This window comes from Dipodomys merriami, unplaced genomic scaffold (assembly GCF_024711535.1).
Source record: "Dipodomys merriami isolate MVZ:Mamm:240054 unplaced genomic scaffold, mDipMer1.0.p SCAF_101, whole genome shotgun sequence".
NCBI classification, from domain to species: Eukaryota; Metazoa; Chordata; class Mammalia; order Rodentia; family Heteromyidae; genus Dipodomys; species Dipodomys merriami.
Window position 1 is genome coordinate 3,905,215 of NW_027202283.1, and position 11,929 is coordinate 3,917,143.

At 49.9% G+C, this 11,929-nt stretch overlaps 1 pseudogene; it reads left to right on the top strand.

Annotated features, from left to right (window-relative positions):
- The first annotated feature begins 10,039 nt into the window (after positions 1–10,039).
- Positions 10,040–11,677, top strand: LOC138807402 (transcriptional regulator protein Pur-beta-like; annotated as a pseudogene).
- The last annotated feature ends 252 nt before the right edge of the window (positions 11,678–11,929 follow it).

Consider the following 11,929-nt stretch of genomic DNA (forward strand, 5'->3'; position numbering starts at 1 on the left):
GTCCCCCTGGTTCTGTGGCTGAAGATAAGGCAGTTGTTCAGCTGCTGTTCTGCATGGGGCTCAGGAGGCCTGACCACAGGATTTCTGCTCTTAGTTCTCACTAATGTTTGGAGGCCCAGGCACTAGGCACCCTGTGCATACCCCGAAAGCTGCCTTTACCTCTGGCATTGGCTGAGCCTTCAGCCACACTCAGTCAACATAGTGACCATGAGGGATGGGCACTACGCTTATAGAGATTGTGAAGAACCAGGATTAAGAAGTTTGTGCTGGAATTCCAGAGACTCTGCAATTTGTGGTTCCTCTGCTTTGCTGGAAATACAGGTCTCACTTTGCCAAGTTGGTGAAGGGATTAGGGCCTCTTATGACCAGTCTGGGTTCTGGGGTTCAGCATTGTCACCTGTGTCCAGATTGGCAATGAGTGAATGAGAGCTATCTGTGTCTGTGGACATGTGCTTCCTTTACCACTGAGCTTGGAGTATGACAAGCAACATGTGACTTCTCCCTAACAGACAAGGATATTATCACAGCTTTGTACCAGAAGAACTTGAGCTCTGGCTTAATCTGCTCCAATGTGTTAGAAATAGGACTTGAACACAGGCCTGTATGTCTTCAGAGTTTTTGTGCTTCACCCAATGGGAGAGTCCAGGTTACTGAGGAGCTGAGCCTGTTCTGCTCATTTCTGTTCCTCAGCAATAACCTTTGGTCAGTGTATCCTGAGCACTTGGTTATGCAGCCTTCCTCTGTGCACTGTCAGGTAGTCTGTAGAACCACCTAGTGATAAGCTACTGAGTGATGTGGGCACAGGTACTGTGGTGTGTCAATCTGCTTGGCCACTTTATTTAACCCTGCAGGGTTCTTCAGAAGACCCATCAAGTCAGCCTCCAATTCCTACTACCCAAGCCACAAAGTAAACTCACTCTGACCTCCTAATGGTGGCAGTTGGTTGGCAAATCTATTGTTGCCACTGAGTCACTTGAAACCTGGTTTTCTTTGGATGCTTACAGAACCTCCTTAGGTCCATACTGGGCCATTCTTCTGGGGATGCTTTTAGGGAGGAGATGCATTCTTGTCTAGCAAAGGGGCCTTAGGATGTGGATAGGAGGTGGTAGCTCATGACCTTTCACATTTCAGAGATTGTGCACTTGCTTCCCCTGCTGCCTCACAAAAAGTGATACAGTCACAATTTAGTGCTCCTTGTCCAAAGTATTGAATCCAGAGTATAAAATACCTTGTAGCATAATGAAACTTTGTCACTTTTATTACCCCATTAGTGTGTGAGTTAAAGTATTCCTTAGCTGTCCTCAGATCAGCTAGACCAGTCACAGGTACCCATAATTAATAATGCTAGGAGGTACCTGTGCCTCTGAATGGCTGTCCATCTGTGCCCACAGTGATGATTGTGGTGAGCAACTGCTCACGATGGTGTCTAAGCACGCACTGCCCATGTTTGAATCTCAGCTTTGTCCTTGAAAAATTTAGACTCTGAGCAACCTTCACCTTTTTCTGATTTTGTCACCTCGTGCAGTCCGGTAAAATGTTCTGGAACATGGCTCACAACTCCATGGTCAGAACACAGAAATACAACCTAACTGAAATGTGAGCAAAAGACTTGTACGGTCAGCTTTGACCACCATCAAATATAGATGACAAACACATGGCAGGGTTTTGGATGCCATTACCTATTTGAAGCACACTGGAGGTGTAACCTCAGACCTCACAAAAATTTGCACTAACAATGTTTGTTATAGTGATATTAGTTAAGATCAGAGAGATTCAGACATTTCATCCAATGGCAGCAGAGTGCAAATGGTACACCCACTCTAGAAAAATAGCCTATAAGTGCAGCTTCTCTTTGGCCCAGTGGTTGTTTTCCTACCCCTTGCTGGGGTAGTACTAGGAAAAACGAAGGAACAAGATACAGTGAAATCAGCAGTCCCTGCAGTGCTGTCCCTCACAGTCATGCACAGTGTGATTGCATGTGTATGGCAGTATTGAATGGGTGACTTTATGAAAAGTAAGTGCACGTTGGCATGAGTTAAAGCAGTAGGAATGGGAGGTTTTCCTTTCAGCAGCATGGCTTCTCTGCGTCATGACTGTCTGGTTCAGCATGAGATGATGATTGTGCCAACACTTTGTCTGATGCTAACAAGCTGGTAAAGGCTTCGTATGGTCTCCAATGTTTTCCACAGGGGCATGCAGGGCTGTAATTCTTTCAGACTGAAGTTGCCACCAGCAACCACAGAATGGAAACCAACATAGTAATGGGACTGCTAAACTTAGAGCAAGGATCACCTGGCCACAAAGATAAGAAAAGTAGGACTCCACCAAAAAATATTTTCAGAGATATTAACTATCCCAATCACCTGATTTGAGTGGACATCTTATCCAATGGCCACAAATCTGTCATATCTCTGTAGAATTATTACTATTATTATTTCAGTGCCAGTTGTAGAGCTTAAACTCAAGGCCAGGAAACTGTCACGGAGGTTTTGTCCTGAAGGGTGACACTGACTACCTCTTGAGCCATGTCATTTCTTCTGGGTTTTTTATGTTTAATTGGAGGTAATACTCTGAAGGACTTTCCTTCCTGGGATGCCTCTGTCACATTGCATGTGACAGAGTTAGATGTTGTGATAAAACTCAGTATGGGAGTGGAGCATATATAGGTGTGGAACAGACATTTATGGCTCCTTACTAAAGTCACTCTTAATATCCCCCTGTTCTTATTCCTGTGAAATTCTTTCTTTTTTCTAATTAAAGACCTTGTCTTTGCTTCAGTGCCCTGAAGGAAGCCACCTGTCTTTCACTGAGAATGCAGAGGGTAGACATGGCATGTGATGAACCTTCCTCTAGGAAAGCAGGCCCATGAGGAGCACATTGCAGGATGGCATCCATTGGTGAGCAAAACAATGGCTGGCAGAATTCATGCCACAGGAGAACCAGTCAGGTTAGTCAGGTTCAGTCAGGGAGGTCAAGAGTTTTATGTCTGGTGGTGCCAGAGGTTCCTTGCTCTGTTTCTGCTCACACGTGAATGTCTAAGCCAGATGCAGTGCTTTCCACAATGAAATATCCATACCTGTTTTGTTGAGTAAAAGGAAGGTTTTTGCTAGGGTTCTTGCAGTCTCTCTGACAGAGATTAGGACTGTCCAACCGCTTCCCCCTCACCTCCCTTCCAAAATCTAATGTTCCCCTCCCTCACACACTATTTCCTGCTAGCCATGGACTGGAAATATACATTGGTGCTGCCTGCAAGGACATTCTAGAGCCTTCTAACCCCTTGGACTTCCCAGTGCTGTTAGGTGTAAGTAGTCTTGCCAAGATATCCTGATGAATTGTGCAAAAGTCCCTGTGGCAGGAAACCCCAGCATTGACGCTGTTATTAATTCAAGTGACCTATTTCTTCAGAGCTTGGATGGGTTCTCCAAGCTAGCACAGATTCATCTAGGGAGAGTTCTCCCAGTGGTCCGTCTACAACATTCTACATTCTCTTCAGTGCTAGCCAACAGCTTCTTCCAACCTACCTGCCAGGATGCTGGCCAGAAATGCTATCTGAAGACTGTGTGCATTGGTTTGCACACATGCTAGTTGTTTTGTAGGGGCTTGTGTGTGTGTTAGTTCCAACTGTTCATGTGAGGTCATCAGCAGAAGATAAGACATGGGCTGGCCATATCTTTAGACAAACAGGCTCTCCCTTCCTCTTTCCCCCTCATAAATCCCTGTGTGACAGAACTGCTGATAGCACTTTATGTGAACTTTGGGCCCCAGGATGTCTCCCCAACATGTACCCTCCAGAGTAGTTCTCCTTGCATTGGACTGGGCAACAACTGGAGTAGGCCCTTCCCTCCGTGTTTTCCTTTGCACTCCTGTCCTCCAAAATTCCCTGCCACCTTAGGAAGATGCCCTGTGAGTTCGGTTCTGAGTTCCATTTACTGTTGGGACACAGAGGCCTGTGACCTAAATCAGAGGTACTACTCCGACAATTATGGGCAGATAACAGGCTATCAGCAAAAAGGTAAGGAATCCAGAATAAGGAAGGTGGATAGCTTCTTGACTGCCAAAAACAAGGAGGCAAAGAGTGGGGACGTCCTCTGAAGGGTAACTATTCAAGGATTGTGTTTCCTAGTAGACAGTGCCAGGGGCGGCACCAACTCAAACATGATTTGGGGCCACGGATTGGAACTTTTTTCCACCAGAGAGAAGTCATTGTGTACCAGTTTTTTCTTGAAATTAACAATAAGAACAGTAGAAAGAAAGGAAACAGTAGGTCATATGGGAAAGAAGGCAGAGAATTAATGAGTAAGAGGGCAGTCAGGTGTGTGGCAGGGGCTGGTGCAAGGTGGGGCTTAGTTCTGGAGCTGTCTGAAGAGCCCTTAGGCAAGATTCCCTGCATGCAGAAGCTTGTGGTGATGGCTGTTGCTCTGGTGTCAGTGGAGCTGGAAGATGGTGCAAGCCAGTGCTAACAGCAGTGCCGGCAGAGCTCAGGAGATCAGTCCCCAAAGGATCCACATCAGGTCTTCCACGATGCTGCCTCCCTCCACACACACACATTCTCCTTCTGGTGTCTCTGCCATACACAACAGACAGTATTCTGCCCTTGAATGGCTTTCACCTGTGTGTGTGTGTGTGTGTGTGTGTGTGTGTGTGTGTGTGTGTGTGTGTGTGTGTGTTTGTACCTAAGGCTGGCTATCCCTTCTTTGGAAGGAACAGCACCAAGCCAGTCGCCTTCACCTGCAGCCTCACCTCCAGATGTTTCCACTGATATGGGAGGACAGAGACTAGGAACTCCATGGGAGATCCTCATACAGGAAGATGCAGCCAGCTCTTCCTTGCATGTGTTTATATAACTGCTAGGTCTGAAAAGACAGGGAGTGGCATAAGGCCAGAAAGAAGCATTGGTTGGGAGGGGATGGAAAATGCTGTGTGGTAACTGTTGAGGCTATTTGTGGTTACATGGTAGTTTGTGGGCCTGGCACCTTCCCAGGCAGCTTCAAGTCCCACAGACTTGCAGGGTTGATGGCTGGAAGTTGAGTGAGTGGGTGCACCTGGGGGCTTGTAAGAGGAGAGATGACAGAGAGGCCAGTGAAGGGGTGAAGAGGAGTGAAAGCTGGTTCTGCAAAGACCTACATGTCCACTTGGGTGAGACCTGGATGTGTTCCAGCTGACCAAATCAGTGAGAGCATTGCAGGACAAGGATCACCTGGTCACTCACAAGGCCTGTTTGCTGGAGCACCGTGCCTCCATGGGGCCAAAAGGGTTGTGGATACCCCCTGGGCATCTGCAACAAGTACCCTTTGTTACTGTCCATATGGTGTACATGTCCTCCATAATCATGAGAACCATCATCCCATTTTCTCTCCAGGTATGGGCAGAATCTCTTGGCAAAGTAAGACCCATTTCCCTGGAGGCTTGCTGGCAGGAGCTCAGAAAAACTCTACCACTTTTAGAAAGGGGAACTGAGGAGGATAATGGGATAAACACACACACACACACACACACACACACACACACACACACACACATACACACACGTGAAAGCCTACAAAAGGTGAGGAAGGTGTTCGGCCCCTGGCAACAGAGCTGATAGGCAGTATTGGGCCTGGGACTGGCTAGGAGGGGAAATGTCAGAATTCAGCCAAAGCATGCCAAGTGAAATGCAGATGGGTAGAGGCAGCTCTTGTGATACCTCATTTCACATGTGGGCATCAAGCTTCTTTCTCCTGTGATGAGTGTCTAAACTGGGGGAGTGTTGGATAGTGGGCATGGAGACAGGGCCAGGATTACATTGGCACAGGGCCCTTTTCAGTGATCTCATTTTCAAGGATGTCTGGGGAAGGAAGGAGCCTAGGGCATTGTGGTAATTGCAGAGAAAGCTCTGTGTGACTGTGTCTAAGCCCGAACCAGTGTTAGTGTGTTGTGTGGGAACAAGTGTGCACACACACTCACCCAAGTGAGTGACCAACGCAGGTGCCTAGTGGTCACACTGAGGCAGGTGGAGGGTCAGCTGATGTTTGCCAGCTGGGGTCATCTCCTGTGCACAAGTCTGAAAAGACCGGGGCAGCATGTGGGCAGTAAGGAGAATGAGGGTGGGAGGGAGGGGAATGGGGTGAATGCTGCTGGGGCTGTTTGTGTCCCCGTGGATGCAGATGGGCCTGGCACCTTCCCTGACAGCAACAGAGCCCATAGACTTGTATTGTTGATGGTAGGTTGGCATGGCATGCTTGTGGGCATGTGGGATGAGAGATGACAGTGAGGCCAGAATTGCCTCCCAGTGTCAAGTGACAAGCTAATCCAAGTGAAGGCTCTGGTACAGCAAGGACCCTGTCTTTTGCTGTCTGTCCCTATGAGGCCTCCCACCTGTCCCAGAGGGGGAAGGATGATGGGCCTGTATGGGACTCACAGTACTGGGCTGGCCAGTACAAACTTCCATGGAGCTGAGCGATGGGAGCAGTAACTCACCAGCTAATGCCTCCTATACTGTGTCTAAAATGAAACCTTGATTCTTGTCGATAAAGATTACTGCCCAGCTTAACTCAATTTCACACTTTCAAAAGCTACCACTGAGAGATCATATCCTATGTACCTTGACAGCAGTGCCTTGTCCTGCTGTGTCTGATACCTCAGGCTTTGGAAAAGGAGGATAAGGATAGTGCGGATTTTCCATGGACCGAGCTTCCAGTTGTGCTTCTGCCACTCTGCTGGTCCTCAGAGCTGACCTATGGGCAAAGGATGTCAATATTCCTGCTTAGTGACCTGGGCCAATTCAACCTGACCACACACAATGGGACCACAGATCTCTACACAGATCAAATGCCTGAATGTATGTAGGTGCAACCTGGAAAAGGCTCATCTTCTGTGTGTCTGCTTTCCAAGGGTGTAGGCATCACTCAGAGACTATGAGCACATCTGGTTCAGTGGCCCAATACAAGGGCCTAGCCCCAGACTCCAGTGAGCCCTCAGACGTCCTTGCCCTGTACCTTCCCTCTTCACTCATGCCATGTGCACAGGCCAGAATGCCACCACTCCCTCATGTCCCAACCCTCATGCTCCTGCATCCACAACCCCATACAGCCAAGCCCAATCCTACCTCTGCTACCTCAACCTCAGGGCCCTCACGATTCTCAAAACCCCTTTCAGTCTTAGCCTTGAACACTAATCTCTCTGCCTTTGGTCTCGCCCACTGAGCTCACTTAAACCTCAACCTACTCAAGGCTCCTTGTAAACTGTTTACATCCTCCTGTTCCTCATTCTGCAGTGCAGCTTTCACCACTCGCTACCAGCTATCTTGCTTGTACCCTGCTTATGCAATCTGTCCCCCAAACTCCCTTCCCACTAATGACAAAATGATATTTCCTAGTGGAAAGAATGCCCTTCAGCACTTGGTAGGGGTAGGTGAAGTTGCCCACCCCCACTCAAGAGTCTGACCCTGGAGAACATCTCCATGGCAAACCCACCTGGCGTTTACTACACCATATCTTCCCATGACATAAGTGTTCTGCCTGCAGGGCAGGTCTTGATGGCATTGGACTAGAATAATTGCATGTCTGAGGTCCAGAATGCCTGACAGCCTACACCTTGGGATACCTTTTGCCACTAGTGACAAGCAAGTTTGTCAGGACTTACTTTGTCATTTCTCTGCTTCTGGACTCTGAGCTCCTCCAGGACCAGAGACATTTAAGCAATGCCCAGAGGTAGGGACAAACCACATCTCCTCCTTGGGCTGCCAGAAGGAAAGGACCTTCCTCACCTGCACCATGGCCTCCACATCCACTAAGCCAAAAGAGCCAGAGCTGGGTAGCAGCTACCAGGCCATCAGACAGGGCCAAGTCGTCCCTCCAGATAACTCAGGGCTCTGTTTAGAGAAGGTCTCTGATCTGTCAGCTCACAACCTAACCACCTCAAGTCCAGCTGTAACCATGGGCAGGATCACAGGTAAGCAGGAAGTCCTCAAGAGGGATTTGACAGCACTCCCTATGAACTGCCCTCACCTGTGCCAACACACATCACATCATGAAAGCCCCCCCCCCAACTCCAGAGGACATTCTTCAGCAATCCTTACCAACTCCCAATGGCTATGCTTTGGCATAGATCAGAATCCACAGATGCACAGTGTGATCCCCTATTGCTAGCGATCTCCAGTATCAGAGCAGCAGAGGACATGGCTGGGTGTAATCCAGAGATAAGTGCAAATGGGGAAGGAGCCTTGCAACCCTGGCCCCATCTCTGTCCTCAGCTGTGGCTTTGTCAGTCCCTACACATCCACATCGACTGAGGCAGTTCCTCCACTAGGTGTCCTCCGTTGTCCCGACAGAGCTGGTCCTCGGCACACATTTGAACAGCAGATTCCTTGAGGTCCACGGCCTGACTAACAGGTCCAAGGAACGGCCAAAAATACTCTGGTTCTACCTGAGAAGCATGGCTTGTGTTCCTTCTGAGAAGGAACAGACAGGGAAGGGTCCCCTGGCCTAGTGGTGGGGAAACAGAAGTCATGACTTGGTCCATATCAGTGGACAGACAGATTAAGAAGGCTCAATGGCAGTGCAAGACTGAGGTACTATTGGTGTCTTTCTCATTGTAAAGCACCCTGATCAAGTGGCTAGGTCCTTTACCTCTGAAAGGAGGTCAGGAAACAGAGCTTGTGTCTATGCTGTCCTCAGAATGCTGGGAATTGAACTCAGACACTTTCACACAGTAGAAAACTGCTTTAACCACTGGTCTACCTCCTCAGTCGTTGGCTTTCTTTTGAGACAATCTCACTATGAAGTTAAACCCTGGCCTCCAGCTGCTCTCTACCTGTCTCTTCCACCTAAGTACTAGAATTATAGATGTGGCCCAGCCAATCTACTCTTGTTTTCCCCTTGAGATCTGCTTAGAGCCAGGTCATCTTCTAAGTAAGAATTCATCAAGGCAACTTGGATGCAGAAGCATTTCCCTGTCCATCCATGGCTGGCTCAGTCATCTAAGTCTCTACATGAAAGTCAGGCACACATCCATGCTGCGCATCTCCTGGATCTGCCTATGATGCCACTCCTGTGAATAAAGCAAGGCCTGGTCATTCCCAGAGAGGAAGAAGCCACAGAGAGTACACTATTGATCCCCTAGTGAGGACGTGGCTAGTAACACAAGCCCTGAACATGTAGACTTTGCACCAAGACCTCAGGTGAGCTTCTTTTATCCTGAAGTGTGAAGTGGTGGCCTGATTATCTAGCACTTATACCAGTGGGTTGCGAGCCCAAGATGTGGCAGGTAGAAGTGCTCATGTACAGCAACAAAGTCCCATTAGGGACTGGCCTAGCCACCCATTCCTTGGTCTAGCACATATAGGTTTTTTGACAGTGTGACAAAAGGGAAGAGGGAACAGAGCCAACATTCCAAGAGAGGTTTTCTAGGTCTCTGAGGCTCAGCTGTGCTCTCTGCTGGGCAGTGGCCCTCAGGATGTTGGCATAGATGCATTAGAGTCTCTGGTGTGCATGGTACATGAAACACTTTCAGCTTTTGCTGGCTGCAGAGCAGGCCAACCTGCAAGCAGGCAGCAGGCAGCAGGCACAGCCTGGTACTCAACCAAAGACCCTGATGTAGGCTACCCAAGGTAGAAGGTGAAAGGTAAGAGTGGGTTTTACAGACACACACTGAGTCAGAGATCCTGAGGGAGGAACCCCACCAGCTGTTGCTCCAACCAGCCCTGCAGTGGATGGTGCTCAATTCTGAGACTCAATTTAAAGTCGCATGAGCAGAGTACAAATCCATACATTCCAGCCGTGTGACCTTCAACCAATGCCAGTCTTCGCACTTAAGAATAGTAATTCCTCTCTATAAAATGGGCTTATTCACCACTGGCAGCAAGTATGGCAGCCTTTCGGTCATCACGGTCAGCAAAGGCAGCCTGGAAGGTGGTCACCCAATGGTGGTGGTGCCCTATGATGACAGGCCACAGTCTCCTTGTCACCATTGGCGAGCACCTGGAAGCCCACTTGAGTACAGTACCCCAGCTCAGTAACAGCCACTGGCCCAGCACACAAGAATTTTCCTTGGGGGATGGGGGATGGCGGCGGCGGCCGGCGATGAGCAGCGGGAGCGCGTGAGGAGCCGGCAGGCAAGGCTGGGGGCCCGGGAGCGCGAGCCGCAGGGCGGAGGGCGGGGGCGCGAGCACAGTGGGCAGCGGCAAGGCAGTAGCCAAGAAGATAGTGGACAGCAACAGCGGCAGCTAGCACGGCGGCGGTGGTGGCGGCAGCGGTGGCGGTGGCGGCAGCGGTGGCGGGAAGGGAGGCTTCCAGGCCGCACCCCGCGGTGGCGGCCAGCAGGAGAAGCAGGAGCTGGCCTCGAAGCGGCTGGACATCCAGAACAAGCGCTTCTACCTGGATGTGAAGCAGAATGCCAAGGGCGGTTTCCTGAAGATCGCAGAGGTGGGCACGGGCGGCTCCAAGAGCCGCCTCACGCTCTCGATTGTGGTGGCGGCCAATTTCCGTGACTCGCTGGGCGACTTCATCGATCACTACGCGCAGCTGGGCCCCAGCAGCCCCGAGCAGCTGGCAGCGGGCACTGAGGAGGGCGGCAGGCCGGCGCACCTCAAGAGCGAGTTCCTGGTGCGTGAGAACTGCAAGTACTACCTGGATCTCAAGGAGAACCAGCACGGCCCCTTCCTGCACATCCGCCAGACCATCAACCGCGGCAGCGGCTTTGGCGCAGGCCCAGGGCCTGGCGGCCTCCAGAGCGGCCAGACCATCGTGCTGCCTGCGCAAGGTCTCATCGAATTCCGACACGCTCGCCAAGCTCCTCGATGACTACGGAGGCGAAGACCACGAGCTGGCCGGAGGCCCAAGAGGCGGTGCCGGTGGCCGGGGGGGGGGGGGGGGGGGGGGCTGTACGGGGAACTCCTGGAGAGCACCTCTATTACGGTGGACTCCAAACGTTTCTTCTTCGATGTGGGCTGCAACAAGTACGGAGTTTTTCTACTGTGTGAGTGAGGTGAAGCCGTCCTACCGCAATGCCATCACCGTGCCCTTCAAGGCCTGGGGCAAGTTTGGTGGCGCCTTCTGCCGGTATGCGGATGAGATGAAAGAAATCCAGGAGTGGCAGAGGGATAAGCTTTACAAGCGTCATGCTGGGGGGGGGGTGGTGAGGAGTCCTAAGGCGAGGAGGTGGATGAGGATTGAAATGGCAGCTTTCCCCCCTGGCCTCCCCCACCCTGTTACCCGCGCCCCCCACTCCCCATCCCCCTGGCTAGTTCCCATTCTTGCTCATTCCCCTGTGAGCTAGTGGAGAGGGAGCCCGGGAGGCCACCAAGGGAGAAAAAAAAACCAACAAAATTAAAAAAATTAATATAGTTAAGAGAAATAACCATAAGACAACAGTCTTGAACAGTGAGTAAAGCAGTAAAGTTCCAGAAATTGACAGCAACCTGCAGAGGACAACAGCATCTCCTCACCTGCAAGTGTCTCAGCTTCTATTTCCCACCCGAGGTTCCTAAGCTCATCTAGATAATCCTGAAGGGGATAGATTTCGAGTCTGGGCCCCTAAACACATCTGACTTACCCAGATCCATCTGTGTATAACAGTTGAATTTGTGTTGTACCTGGGTAAATCTAAAGTATCTCTCCTGGCCGAGCCGCCGTTGCAGTGTCTATCCTTCACCTTTATTCTAATCAGCCTTTTGGATCGAGATCTTCACGGAAATTCTTGAGACAGAGAGACCTTTGCAGTTACCCAGTCCTGAGAGTCCAGGTTTATGAAAAGGAATGCAACTTTACACAATCATGGACAAGGCAAAAAAGAATTCAAGAAGCCATCAGTGAATCAAAACAAATTGGATTTTTTTAAATGATTTTGCATGGAACCTGGCCCCATGTCTTTTCTTTGCAGAATTGTTTTCCGGGATGCAAAAATTCAAAAGCCAATGCTTGAACTAGAGAATTCATTACTAAAATAGTTTAAA